Below are 15,726 nucleotides of genomic sequence, written 5' to 3' on the forward strand. Positions count from 1 at the left end.
GCCAAATCATTAAAATAACCTTTTGGGATGCAATTTTAACTATTATGATCTTCTTATACTATACTTATAAATTTACACGGGAACAAGAGAGAAAAACACTTACTTGATACATACTTCATCCTTTATTTTATTTATTGTTTTTTTTACATAATATAATTACATGAAACAAAAAACAACTTTTGAAAAGAAAAAATATACTAGAAATTCACATTAATATCGGATTATCCGCTCTGCCTTGTTACAAAAAGACAAAAGACAGAAATCTGAAAATGCTGCTTTTTCTTCTTTTAAACGGGAGATTAAAGGCATAATATTTTAATCTCTGACTGTAAAACTGTCAGCAAACTAGACCGCTTCACTTCGATAGAAAAAGCGCTCGACATAGCCTGTTGCGTGGTGCTACGCCGTAGCCGCAGTAGTTATTCCTGAGACGTCGTAGCCGCCACTCGTAGCGGTTCCATCGCGTAGTTCTGTAAACGAAAATTTTTTAAATGAACTAATTATAGACAATATATGGAACCATTAAACTTTTTTTTGTTCTTAAATTTATTTTTGTAAATTTTTAAGTGACGTAAATAATGTGTTTTGGAAAGTTTGTCATTTTGGAGGTAAGGAGTGCAGTAAGTTTTGAAAGTTAAATTATTATTAAAATTAGTTTAAATTCTAACATAAATTATATAATTTCAATTATTTTAAAAAATAGCTATTATTTAAATATTAGTTGAAGATTTTCTAAAACAAAAACTTCACGCAAGTAACATAATCTATTTTTTATTTATATTTAACGATGACGATGATAAATGTTTTGGTATTTTATGTCGAAAAATATTTAATGAAAACTTAAACTAGGTACTTTAAATAATAACTACCAATATTAGGTATGTAGAATTTCAAAACAATTAATACATACATACATTTCGGAGTTATTGCGAAAATTATACACTTTTTAAATGAATTTCATTTTCGTTATTTTACACGATAAATTAATAATTGTTTGTAGAATAATTGAAATGTATAGAAATGAATTATCCACGAAGAATAAGAGTTAGGAAGGTAAGAAACTGTTTTGTATATTTGTTGGTTCGTAAATTTTCCCTGCTGTTATTTAAACGGAGTCAAATTAAATATAACAAATAAATTTTTATAATTTAATTTTTTTATTGAACCTGTACATTTTTTAATAATTTATTAAACCTATAATATTATATATCTATACATTCATCATATCATAATGACATTCTCATGAAACCTTGAATATGGCGCATTAGAAACTAAACTATATTTTGGACCAAGGTTTTTACCAACAAATGGTTTTAAACACATTCACGTTTTTTTATTCGTGTACCGCCACTTTTCTACTTTCATGCATGTCAACCCTATCTCTCAGTTACAAAATAAAGATAAAAAGGAGACAGAAATAATCAAATAAATGTTTAAAAATCTTAATTCTCAAATTATTCAGAATCATCAATCAAAGAAATTCGTGTTAGTTACACTCGTTACACGGTTAATAACCAAAGAATGGCTGAACTGATATGGCTGAACATTGGTGGAGATTTAGCTAACAACTAGGAGAAGGACATAGAATTTGTATTCCTCAAAATTTGAAAAAAAAATACAACTGGGGTCTCAAGGATGTGAATCCAACTTTAATAAAACTGTTTTCTTGTAACTTAATTACTATATAATAACTTATAACTTAATTTGTGTTTCTTGATGCAGTATACAATCGAAATAAAATAGAAAATAACCCCGTTTTACACTGTTGAAAACAATTTCGACAAATTACAATATAATGAATGTATCTTACATTGCGATTTGTATGGGATGGAACAAATGTTTTACAGTTCGCTGATCATTTTCGACGCGAATAGAAATACTTTGTAAGGCTTACATATTATACTTAGAAGGCAAAAATTACATGTGAAAATACTCCTTGAAATTAAAAGCACACACAATATAATTTTTATTCAATACAAATATTTATAGGTAGGTACCTACACAAGCGAAAATATGTTTGTAAAAATATAGAAGATGGTTACGACCCTCAAACACTTATTTGCTTATTAAACCTTGAAGTAATAAGTATTTGTATTTGAGATCAGTAGAATCGTGATAGCAATATTTTTACTCTGTTAATATAAAGATAATATCATAATTCAAAGAAAATATATTTAAACTAAGTACACAACATATTTTTTTATTAAATTATTTACCAATTGTCAGTAACGAATGCGAACTTACATTTTTAAATGTTTTATATTCATATAATTATAATAAACATACATATAAATACCATCATTTAATGCATAACACATTATAATATTTAGTGGATATTATAAACACATGCAAACTATCGCTAAATTTAGCATATGTGATTAACTAATTAATCTTCTTTTATAACAGAAGCTCATGTTCTAGTAAACCTAAGGTATGCAATATGCACACCTTTTTGCTTTTAAGAACTTTCATACATACCGCCGGTCATCCATATTGAACATATTTTCCTAAGATAAGTTGATGTTGGAAAATATTATTTAATAAACTGGTTTTGCATATTATGCATATAATGTGTATAAGGAGTTTAGTAGGAATATTAATATATTTGCAATTTTACCACACATTGAGATATCCTTTTAAGCACTTAAATGCTTGTGTTAGAACATCTCGCTCTTCCGAGAGTACATTATGTTTTATTGTTACATGAATAACATTTTCTTCAATAAAGTGAAATGAATATGTATATTCAAATATAAACTTAACTATATACTCTAATTTATTGATTAATTTAAAATTGTATTAGTGCTTATACATAGTTAACTAGGTATTATTATACCACCGATTCGGAGTGTTTCTTATACCAAGAAGAATCATCATCTAAAAACTCGAGTGTCAAGAACTCACATAATATATTTTTTATACAAATTCTTAATGTGTACTTTTATGGGAAAAATACTTACTACAATTACTATTACTTCCGATAAACAATTCTACATGGAAATTTCCATAACACACTACTCGTGTTCAAATTGAACCCAAGAGGTTAAACATTACCGAAGTTATTCTCTTTTACGACATTTGGTCATAATTACGCAATATAATTTCAGGAAGACAAATATGAGTGAGAATGGTTCCTAATTAGATAGGGAATATATAATTCAAATTAGATACGGTTCATTATAATTAATTATCTCATATTTACGTAGATCACTTTATGAATTATCATAATTTTGTACAGCATTTTAAATGTATAATGAAGAGACCTTTTTTAACCACGGGATATAAAACATTGAAAATGTATGTCAGCGTATGTAGCTTCTTAAAATGGATAAAACCATTATCTCCCATGCTTCGTAAAACACGATTTTTAATAGCGTAAGTATTAAAAATAGCAATTTCGCAGTAAAATTATGTCACTGAAAACTCATCTTCCTTCCGTTAAAATTCGTGAATATCGCTGCATATCCGAGGTAGAGAACATTCGTTGCCATACCTGTATAATAGAGGTAGCTTAAAAATCTGTACAAAGCTTTATAGAGATGGTTTCTTTGTAATAAATTTTAATTAAAGTGGTCCAGTTCCGAGGCTCTCGCTTTTCTGATTGTGCTCACTTTGTAACTATCAGCTTTAAATGGTAGTTGTGTCGATGAAGTATTTCAAAAGATTTTAATAAAAATATTTTTTCTCGATAAGAGCGACTCAATTGGGTCGCGTTGGTAGCGCGGAAGCTCTGACGATGGTATATTTACAGTATCACGATTATTTGATATGAAGAAGGTCTTTATAAATTCTCTTGCAATCATATACGTAATACCTATTATGCAATCCTTATACTCATTTAATAACGGTGCATTTACATCAAACGAACATAGAGCTAGAGCTAACCCAGAACAACGAAAGAATGTTCTATGTTTAGACCTTGGTTTAGACTAATGATAAAACAATTTGACAAGCGGGATAGAATGAGCATTCGCTCGTTTGATGTAATTCTTGGATGTAATGCACCGTAACAACATACGTGTGTATTTATTGATAAGTTAAATATGCTAGTGCCGATAAAGCCATCAACTATCAACATCATCAATCAACAATGAACGAACTTAAATACAAAGTAACCTGATTGGTTGGATCGTTGTGAATACAATTATTTTTCTTCAAATACAAAAGTGTCGAGCGAAGATGTTTTAACCGTTCGATTTGACAATTATCTTCTAGGCTATTTTTTTACGTTCTGACTTAATTCTACATTATTACGAACATTATAAGTTCTGAACCATCGCCATACATGTATTCAGCATAAGATATAATTTTCTCAAGTCGAAAATTTACAAACCTTTTTGTCCATAGTTAAATGTATACGCAAAAAATGTAGAACGCGTACTTTTCCTCACATTTTGGTTCATACAAGATCTCATTTAAGTTGTCACAGGAACTGTAAAAACCTTGCCGTACTGTAACAAACTTTGTCGCTACGTTATAAGATAAAGTTGAATTTTCCTAATTTCCTGTCTTCAGATATCTCTACTAAGATCCTCCTCAAAGCATTATGAAATCTTATCCCAGGCATATAATTAAGGAAGTTAAGACTTTACTTTTTTACATATTTTTCTAATCTTTATTAACAGAGTATATTTCCAAACTAAAGAAATGGGAATATATTTATATTCTAAGTAATTCTTTGTGACACTTGATTGTGACGTGATTGTAGAAGTATTTCTTTTTTCATATAACCGTTTCGTTCGACCGTTTTCGGTTACGTAAGAAATGTGGGAGTTTATATTCTATATTTAAATATTAACCCAAACTATATTTAAATAAAGGTCCAAACCCTCATATTATTAGGGAAATCAATAATCCCTCATAAAAAGTCGTCCATATAGAAATTTAGTTTTTATAAAAAGCATAATGCTTGACCCATCCAAAACCAAAAAGAGCATACGAGGCGAATGCACCGGAATTACGTAATGAACTCACATAAATGCCGTTTTATATTATTTTTCCACTTAAAAACTAGGCAATGAAGGCGTTCTATTCAAAACTTTTAATCCAGAAAGTTTGAACGTTTTTCGCTTTCCTTTTAGTGTAATTAAAAATTTATCCGTGGAAGTTTGTTGAGCGGTCTAATGAAGATAACTCGTGAAATGCGAAAACAATATTATAAACAAATGTTATTATTCAATTTTCTCTTCCACGGGTGAATATTTATTAACATAATCCTATTTTTATTACTTCTAACCAGGAGGTGTAAAGTTTATTAAGCAATGGAATGAATTATGAAAATAGCATTATTCTGACGCAATCAAAAGTTTTATTGGCTAAAAATTAAACTAATTCCACTTAATATAAAATGTAAATATGTTAGATATAGCGGATTATAAGACCAGGATAAGTGGCCTTTCATCCTTTAAGCCTGTTTAGAGTGGATCCTACAAACGAAACATTATCTTTATGTTGATCATCTAAGTGGATAAAATTGGAAATAGACCGGTAAAGGTTAACCGGACCCACACCCTGGTACCTTCATTATTATCACTTTTTTACAACATTTGCCCACAGTCTTTTATAACACGTACGCACACGCACACACACATACGCATTCACACATACACGTTGAAATGGGTTTGCATTTGATTTTTGTTTAGAATTTTCTCTATTTTGAGCACACTTTTGATTTAGACTTAGATTTATTCTGGGAATGATATTTTTCATGATTACATGTCATCATTATTATTAGTATGGATATTTTTTCTATATTATAATATGTAAAATAGGTTATGATATAATACTGTTATTTGTAAGTAGTATCCCTTCTTTTCACCTTAAATTAATCTAATAGAAAAGAAACTAGATTGACACATAATACGATTTTTATTACGGTCCTACCCAAGTGGCTAATAGATAGATTTACGACCAAAGATTACGATTTTTCAACCGCACATTTGGGGCTACCGCTAAAGTGAGTTTTTACGAACTTGTTTAACTTGACTAGTAATATAGAGATAATCTTTCCTCAAGTACTTCAGATGTTTTAATAATACAGTGACTTGCTATTCATATTCATATCACCGTTATTATAATATATACATTCTAATTTATTATAATCTCTAGGCAACATAAGCCGGGCTTAATACACGGAAAGAGCATAAGCAGTCGATTAGAGATTTAGTTATGTTTGCAGAATTTAATGCAAAGCTTAACGTAATTGTTTCGTTGTATTATGGTAATTCTGAGTTATGATATAATTAATGATTAGTAGAATATGTGATTTTTTTATATTATAAGCGTTCTTTACCAACAACCGGTAAGGGTTTTATTCATAGAATGCCAATAAGATTGGTCTGATTCTTAAAATCTAGCACGACGTTATGTTTCCTTTTTATCAAGAGTTTACAATTAAAATACACTACCTTTTTTTAAGTGGGGAAATCTTGCAACCCACGGCCTCCAAAATAGACACATACCTATTGTAATGGTTTAAGTTTAAGATGTAATGTATATCTCGTGTTCAGGACACGATTGCGTAAAATAGTTATACCTAGTCACAGAATACATAGGTAATAGTAGCAGAAACGCTACAGAACGGACACTCTCCGCCTCCCGCCAAAATTAAACACTTACCTCACCTCGCACGGATAGCCTAAAAATGGTCCGCATTTTTCTGCAAGGACGATACGGAACGAAGATTGACAACATTAATCAAAGTAATTTTATTATTTTGGATTTGTGATTATCGTTTTTCGTAGAAAATGGTTAGATATTGTGCTGTTTACGGATGTATTTCATCAGAAAATCGCGAATTTTTTTTTACGCTAGTCACAAATGTGCCAACCATAAAGTAGTATAGTATTAATACCTCGCCAAGCACCGTGATTATACTTTCGGAATTTTCCTTTGATACCCAAGACATTGAAGGTATTCTTGAATATTTTTATTTATCAATTAGAAATCTACAATCTATATATAAAATTCAAAGGTCACTGATATAGTGATCTATCAATGCACAGCCCAAACCACTGGACGTATCGGGCTGAAATTTGGCATACAGGTCGATGTCTAAAGGGGTAAAATAGGGGATGAAAACTTATACCATGAAAATTTATCTTTTCCACGCAAGCGAAGCTACGGGCAACAGCTCGTTTATGATATTTTATTTTCATCCTGGTGTGTTAGTTTTATGTATTAGTCAATTTCCATGGTTTTTTTTCTACATCAAGATAATTTAAACCAAATTGGCAAAATAGGATTATTTTGGCATGTTCAACCTAAATTCAAATAAGAAACATATAACATGCTATTTACGTTTGAGTGCTTATTTAGTCAATATCCGATTTATTCTGATTTGCACATAATTGGATATGGGGCTGATGTGCGAAATTCCATCCAATTCTGTGATTGCCTTGTTACTTTATATTTTGAGTTATTATGAAAGGTATGATAGCTTGTAGATATATTTAAAATAAAAAATATATAATATTTATTAGCAAATTTTACATATTCAGTTCACATATCATATGATTTATAGAAACAGTCTGTTTTTATTTTACTTATTTACCTAATCAACATTTTAGCGAGTATTATTTTATTTAAATATCAATATGAAAACAAATATTAACAAATCAATATTAACCCATAAAGCTAAAAAACCTATATTATTGCTATATTATTAATAATAAACTACTACTAATATATAAACTACTAGATTTCCGCCTGCGGCTTCGCCCGCGTTTTCAAAGGAAAACACCCGCATAGTTCCCATTCCCTTGGATTTCCGGGATAAAATCTATCCTATGTGTTAATCCAAGTTACCCTCTATATGTGTGCTAAATTTTATTGTAATCGGTTCTGTAGTTTATGCGTGAAAACCATACCTACATACATACAAACTCTTTATAATATTAGTATAGATAAATTGATGCTGTCTGTGTATTAGTAACCATATAATTTGCAACATTACAATGTAATAAGTAATAATATTATACATACGTTAGTTTCCCTTTTCGCTTTGTAATTCTAAGCCTCATGAGAGGGATTATCCTTGATTACATCGGTCACAATATCCGCAATTTGTCAAAGATTGACGTAAAATTAAGCCCATAAAACTATAGGAAATATCGAATGTGAAATATCAAGAGCCGCTAAAATCTAAGTTTAAAATTTTGTTAATAATCATCCTCATCATAATCAATCACACACACTTATGTATTTCATTTTCACAATATAACACAGTGTTTAATACTGGAGTCCCATAAAATTTCAGGTCAAAATTAAATAACCTTTTCACCTCAAACCAAAACAATTCAGATAACATTTTTTGAAACATTATGTTGTCATTTAATACATCCATAGATCATTACTCTGTGTCATTATTACGAAAAATATTAACATAATACATACACTTCCATTATTAATTTCCGTCATTAAGGTCGAAAAAATGTGGCTCATTTGTAGAGCCTGTAATTAATGAATTGGCAAAGGTATCCAGTGACGTCATTGGCGATTTATAACATGTCAACCAAGTCGGGATTATATTTTAGTAGCTTATGGCTTCAAACAAAAACATAATATCATTATTAGATACTAGCTTTCCGGTGGTCGCTATGTTATCTATTGTATTGCTTAGTTCCCGTTCTAATGGAAATTCCGGGATAAAAACCTTTCCATATCCTATCTCAGGTTACAAACTATCTTAGTACCAAATTTTATCCAAATTAGTTCAGAGGTGGCGTGAAGAAGACACAAACAGACAGTCAGTTACAATCGCATTTTTAATATTAGTCGGGAAGGAAGTGTCATGACGTAGAAAATACAGCACTTTTTGTCCAAAGAGGAGTAATTTTCATCGAGATAAAGAATATTTATTTTGTACTTCATAACGCACCAGTAATAAACCAATTCGCTTGGGGCAAGGATAGAAGATTAAAATCAGCCTGTCTCGTGTTTCCTACCCTCAATATTAATCTGATTGTAGGTCATCCATCATGGTATTATAATATATTTTTGTACAAGTATTTAAATTCTTATTATACTCATACTGGAAACTTATCAATCACTGTGGCATTTACTTACATATTTTCTCGTAGTTAACGATAAATTATTTTAATGTGGGATGGAATAAAAACGAACGGTAGGATGTAAGACTTTTTCCATTAATTTTTGTCTGTGTAATATTCCAACAGTAGGTAGGTAATATTGCTTGAATGATATGTCAGATTATGGATGTTCTTACATTTCCTTTTATTATGTGTTTCTAAATCCTATGAATGATATGCGTATCAGTAATACCTTGATCTAGCTACATTTTTTAATTATTTTTTTCTTGCCTGTGGTAGTTTAAGACGATTTACCAGATTATTGTATTAGGTGCCTTTCTAATGAAATCTGTTTCCCTTGGTAACGCGTGGACGGATGGACCGATTTCGATAATTTTTATTATATTCCTTGAAGTACGAGACTGTTTCTTATGGAGAGGAAACGTAAATATATATCACGGGCGAAGCCGGGGCGGACCGCTAGTAAATAATACAATAATCAAGGCAGTAAGACACACACATAAATTATAGAATGTAAATGTAAACTATTGAATTAAATTTTCTATTAATTTTATTTAGACCCCGAGTTTGTTTGTAGAAAATCTATGAATACTCGATGAATCCACGTGTGGAAATATTGCTAACTTAATCGAATATCATCTATAATTGCTAGCGGCTATAATCTAATAAACGATACACATTATTCAAGATATCTACTAGACGCTTGGAATTTTGCATTTGTTTTCAATATTAAAATTAAAGTCCAGGGAATTGATATCAATAACATAGGTAATTGATATTTAGGTTATCAAGTTACAAATCAAATATGTTATTTGATTAGCATTTATATTTTGAAGCGTCTATTTTTTATTGATTCATACATTTTTATTGCTACAAGCATCCTCTGGGAAATAATGTCTAAATGTACCTTACTAAGTACGACAAAGGGTTGATTTTTGGATTTGTTCTTGCTTGAATATGGATAATAAGTATATAAATATGAATATCTTAAAAATATTAGTTTACCTGGCTGCAGTCGGAGTGACATAGTTTTAATACAAAACAGTAATGTATTCGCAAACAAAAAGTTTCAGGGTAGGTAGTAAAAGTGCAAGCTAACGCTGCCATATTAAAATTAGATTGTCAACAATCTTCTTGAAAATAACGATTTCATTGTTATGTACTTCACTGGATTTTACCTACATTAAGAAATTTTTCTATTAAACATATTAAAAGCTTAACATAATTTAAAACTAAGCATCATAATTATTATTATCGGCATTATGGTAATGTACTAATGTGCATGTTTTAAATTTAAAATTATTTAATATTATAAATCTGAAGAGTTTGTTTGTTTGTTTGAACGTGGAAACCTCAGGAACTACGGTTCTGATTTTAAAAATTGTTTCGGTGTTAGAACATTCATTTATCGAGAAAGGTTTATGTATACTAATATGATGTGTGTGATAAATGTGAAAGTAACTCTGTCTGTCTGTTATTCAATCACGCCTTAACTACTGAACCAATTTGCGTGAAATTTGATATAGAGATATTTTGATACCCGAGAAAGGACATAGGCTACTTTTTACCCCGGGACATAGGATAGGTTTTATCACGGAAATCCCACGGGAACGGGAACTATGCGGATTTTTCTTTCACTGCGCGGGCGAAGCCGCGGGCGGAAAGCTAGGTTATATTATATCATCACGTTAAGACCAAGAAGAACGGAGAACTGCGGGTAAAACCGCAGGACACTATAGACAACTTTGTTTTAACGAATTAGTATTTTATGAAAAGAACAGCCTGAGCTTATTCACACAGGCTTTAAAGTGTTCGAAACATCGGATTAAACGACAATACATTTAAATCCGTTGCAGTTTTCAATGTATGAATGTATTTAAAATTTTAAATAAATTATTTTAATACATGTCCGACAAGATATTATTATATAAGCATGAATGTTTATTCATGCTATATTGCGTTATGCGTTAATCATGTTTATCTGTTTTCTATAGGGACTGTTAAACGAATAACTAGTAGGTAGCTCATATTTATGCAATAAGAGGATTTAGAAACTCTTGTAAAATATTCCTTGATTGGTTGAATGTTAAACACTTATTTAGAAAGGAAGGGCTTTTAGTTAATATCACACCAAATCTCGTAGGTATGGATAGATATGGTTGATGTCTATCTATCGCCTTAAACCACATAACGTCCTTTTTTTATAGTGGGGAAATCTTCCAAAGATACCCACGGCCCCCGGGGAAGGAGCCGTGGGTTATGGCGGATTCTTACCGGCTGAAACCCCACTGTGTTCCGTCGAGCCGCTTTAATGATGGGGCCGCGGGTATTGGTTAGAATTCTTCCGCGACCCCACATAACGTCCTAAAATAACGTCATGAATCTTGCAATAAACTAGGTACTTAAAACTGGAGCTAGAAAAAAAGATAAAAATCATCAAAACGAAAGTCAAATTTTACGTCTAATGAATAAGCAAGAGAATACTAGCGTATATATTTCAGTATATTTTGAAATCTATGAGATCATAACCTCAATTAACGTTCAGCATGTTATCAAATCTCACAATGTTGTGAAGTACACTAAAATATATACATGGGACACCACGCCGCTTAGGTAGGCAACGAAGCGTGGACTCGAAAAAGGGTTGACAAGGACACCCTTCAAAGGCGAGAAAACAATCGATTTAAATAGATTTATTGAATATGTCGAGTATGTGAAGTGAAAGTTATTTGTGTCTTCACTGAATTGTATTGTATAGTAAATAACATAAGTTATTTGATACAAAGAAAAAAAGAGAGATCAACAACTTTTACATTATATTATGTATTTTATAATATTTTTTTTATATTTACTTTTGTTACTATTATTATGGTGCATAATAAAGTTATTTTGTTTGTTTGTGTATTTAAGGTGTATAATTCCTTATTCGTATCCAATTTAACCTTAACAGTTTTATCACCAACATTTATTTGAGGGAAAAACTATTAGCAACATAATCGTTTACGCAGCTCACGCAACGGAAGCACTCAAAAAGATATATTTTCCCACTTTTGTAACATATTTCATAGTTCCGCTCCTACTTAGGTATTGGTTGTAGCGTGAAGTTATATAGCCTTCTTGATAAATGGACTATCGATCATACAAAAATCCAGCAGTTCATAAGATTCAAACATACAAACAAACAAAGTATTCCATTTTGAGTATAGATTTTATAATGTTCTATTTATAAGTACATGAAGATACTTTATTAAGAAGAAGATTTTTTATTAAATTCATACATAGGTATTTCAAAAATATTCTTATTTAATTTGAGTCTCTAATAAAAAACCGGCCAAGTGCGAGTCGGGCTCGCGCACAAAGGGTTCCGTAGCAGCAAATATAATAAATTACAGTTAAATCAACCTATCTCAAAAACTATAAGAGATACTTTGATCAAACCAAAAATCGTTGAAAGAGTTAATTAGCATGCATCACCTCTATTTTTTTTAGAATTTTATACCCCGTAGTTATAAAAATAGAGGGGGGGGGGACATACTTTTTACGACTTTGAGAGCTGATATCTCAAAAACCGTTCACTTTAAGAAAAATGTTTTTTAGAAAACTTTATATCATTTTAAAAGACCTTTCCATTGATACCCCACACGGGTATGTACATCAAAAAAAAAAATTTCATCCCTCAGTTACATGTATGGGGGGCCCCACCCCCAATTCTTTTTTTTACTATTTAGTGTCATATTTTTGTAGCGGTTCATACAACACATATTCCCATCAAATTTCATCACTGTAGTACTTATAGTTTCCGAGTAAATCGGCTGTGACAGACGGACAGACGGACAGACGGACAGACGGACATGACGAAACTATAAGGGTTCCGTTTTTGCCATTTTGGCTACGGAACCCTAAAAAAGATTACCTGTTATTTTTTGCTCATGGTCGTTATGACATAGATGCTATCATTCATATCCTAAATTATTCGTGTAAAATAAAAGTGAAATGTTACAGGAATTGAGAACTTTATTTTGAAAAGTTTAAAACTAACTGGCGTTTCAAAGAACTTCTTTAGAAATGTGCCACAGTATTACACTTCAACAAACGCTCAACTTTTAAGTTTTTAACAACGAGAAATTGGTAACTATTACTTCAGAAATAAATTAAGTAATGAATAATTCATTATAAATATTCATTAGAAATAATTTTTTTTCTTACGACTCTTGGCTTGTTGTTAAAATAGATAGTTAATACTATCAATTTTCATAAGGAAACATACTATTAGAAACATAATTAGAACAAATTTTATTCTGCTTCACGGATCCCTAATTCACTAAGAAGTAGAGCCTTAATTACGTAGAAGATACTAAATAATTGCGATTCCTGTTATCTTTAATCTCTGTACGTGATGTCTTTCCAATGTACACCGAATGTACCCTTGACCTGAAGCATAACAGAAACAATATATTATTTGCATATTCAGCTTGGTATGGGGTTAATTCCACGTGTCCCTCTACGTCTTTATTGGTTAAACATAATCTGTAGATCGAAAAAAAAAGAAATTCTAAATTCAAATTACGCTCCAAATTTTGTGATTCGAATAATCGATTTAATTTTTTTTTATTTCAAATTCGAACTGGCACACTGGCGTCTGGCACTAAATAATTCACATTTAAAAATATAAAGCACAAATTATATTATCTGTGAAACTATTAATTAATGTCACACACATTCCAAGTGAACGGTTTGATACGGCAAGTTTTATTCCTAGTTGGAGAACTTTAAAACTTGGTTTGTACTTTCTTTCTTATTACTTATGGCAAATACAATATAAAGTTTTATTTAAATACCTACTAGATAATATATTTCAGAACCGCAAGCTAAGTCTCAACTCGTTCAAAGTTTTCTTTTTTCTCTCTCTTCCAATATTACCTAGGTACACGTTTTATGTTTTAGCAGTTTTAGTAACGAGAAAATATAATAATGAAAGCGTTTAAAAACATTGAACAAGTTCATGGTTTCCCATTGTTAGTAGACTATAGAGTATAGAGCGAGGTTCAAAGGGGAACATGGGTGTTGAATTGTTCATGTACTACCATAGAGAAAATGTATTCATAGACAATAGAAAATGCAAATAACATTGCAGTTGGGAACGGTAACTATCCTTCAGTTGCTGTTGAGGTCATTGAAACACGTACTGTGCACACAACTTTAACTGGCACTTTTGGCAATTGCTGTAAATAAAACCGATCTAGTTACTTGGTTATTTTAAACAATCATAATATTGTATCCCCTTATCCATACTTAATATTATAAATGCGAAAGTAACTCTGTCTGTCTGTCTGTTACTCAATCACGCATAAGCTACTGAACCAATTTTCATGAAACTTGGTATGGTGATATTTTGATACCCGAGAAAGGACATAGGTTACTTTTTTATCCCGGGAAAATGACGCAATCCCGGAAATCCCACGGGAACGGGAACTACACGGGTATTTCTTTGACTACGCGGGCGAAGCCGCGGACCGAAACCTAGTGTTTAATAAGTTAAAGCCTCTTAACAGTGTTTTAAATAATTATGAAAAATGACGATTTTATCCATTAAAAAAATATATTTTATTCTATAAAATAATAATATATCTTTAAATATAGAGGCGCAACACATTTGTTGTTTGGTGATACAAAAGGGAAATGGCAGCAGAAATAAGTTTTCTTGTTAAAAATTCTATCAATAGTTGCATTATACATGAGGTCAACAGTGTTCGGCTCCGATATTATGCATAGAGAATATATTTATTATATAACCCATTGTGCTACGAATACAGTATACACATGACTTAGTACAATCTATAATATATACCTATATTTTTGTATATTATAACTTGTTAGGACGTATCAAATATGAATACAGATAATAAAACGAAATAATATAATTATTACTGCCTTTATACACTTAGTCAAACAAAAAACAAAATGACATCGTTTACTAGAATAATTTGTTTTAACGAGTCAAGCTTTGTAAAATAATGATTACCTACTTAGTAATTGACTGGTAACTTTAATAAAAAGGTTTCATGTACCTAGCTAATGAGACGTTTTCTTTACTTTTGCGTCATTGGTGAGATAAATTAGATACATTTGTAATATAATATAATACAAATGTTTTCATTTATAAATATGAAGCGTTTGATCACAAAGCACCGAGCCAAGGCCTTCCGCAGGCCCACACATACACACACCGTAGCACACCACCCACGGGGATCTATAAATCGGAACGGTTAGGTATTTACGTATAATTATTTACACTACATTTGACAATTTAAGAGCTTGGCCACATTGTGATGTTGGGATGACTCTAATTTTTGGACATATTATTGTTACTGTCATGTCGTGTATTGTTTACTAACTTACCGCCCGTGAATTCTTCCGCGTAGTCAAAGAAAACCCCTTGATATTTCCAAGATAATCACGATCTCAGACTATTTTCGTACCAAATTTCACCCAATTAAATCAGTTCTGTAGTTAGGGCGTGAATAAGAATTAGATATAGTTAGACAAAGATTCAGATAGATAGAGTTATTTTCTCTACAAATTAATTATTATACAAGTAGGGATGCTAATGCTGTGTACATGTTATACAAGATTATACGTTTCCAACGGTCAACATACGTGATCTGTGTACGTCGGC

General features: G+C 30.9%; 1 protein-coding gene across 2 annotated transcripts in view; it reads left to right on the forward strand.

The window, feature by feature from the left end:
* Positions 1-448: 448 nt before the first annotated feature.
* LOC123693434 (muscarinic acetylcholine receptor gar-2) overlaps positions 449-15,726 on the forward strand; it is a 33,347-nt gene continuing 18,069 nt past the window's right edge. For both annotated transcript variants that reach the window (XM_045638525.1, XM_045638526.1), the window contains exon 1: positions 449-608. The gene's annotated coding sequence lies outside the window, so the exon portion shown is untranslated. The remainder of the gene's footprint in view (positions 609-15,726) is intronic.

This window comes from Colias croceus, chromosome 7 (assembly GCF_905220415.1).
Source record: "Colias croceus chromosome 7, ilColCroc2.1".
Lineage (NCBI taxonomy): Eukaryota > Metazoa > Arthropoda > Insecta > Lepidoptera > Pieridae > Colias > Colias croceus.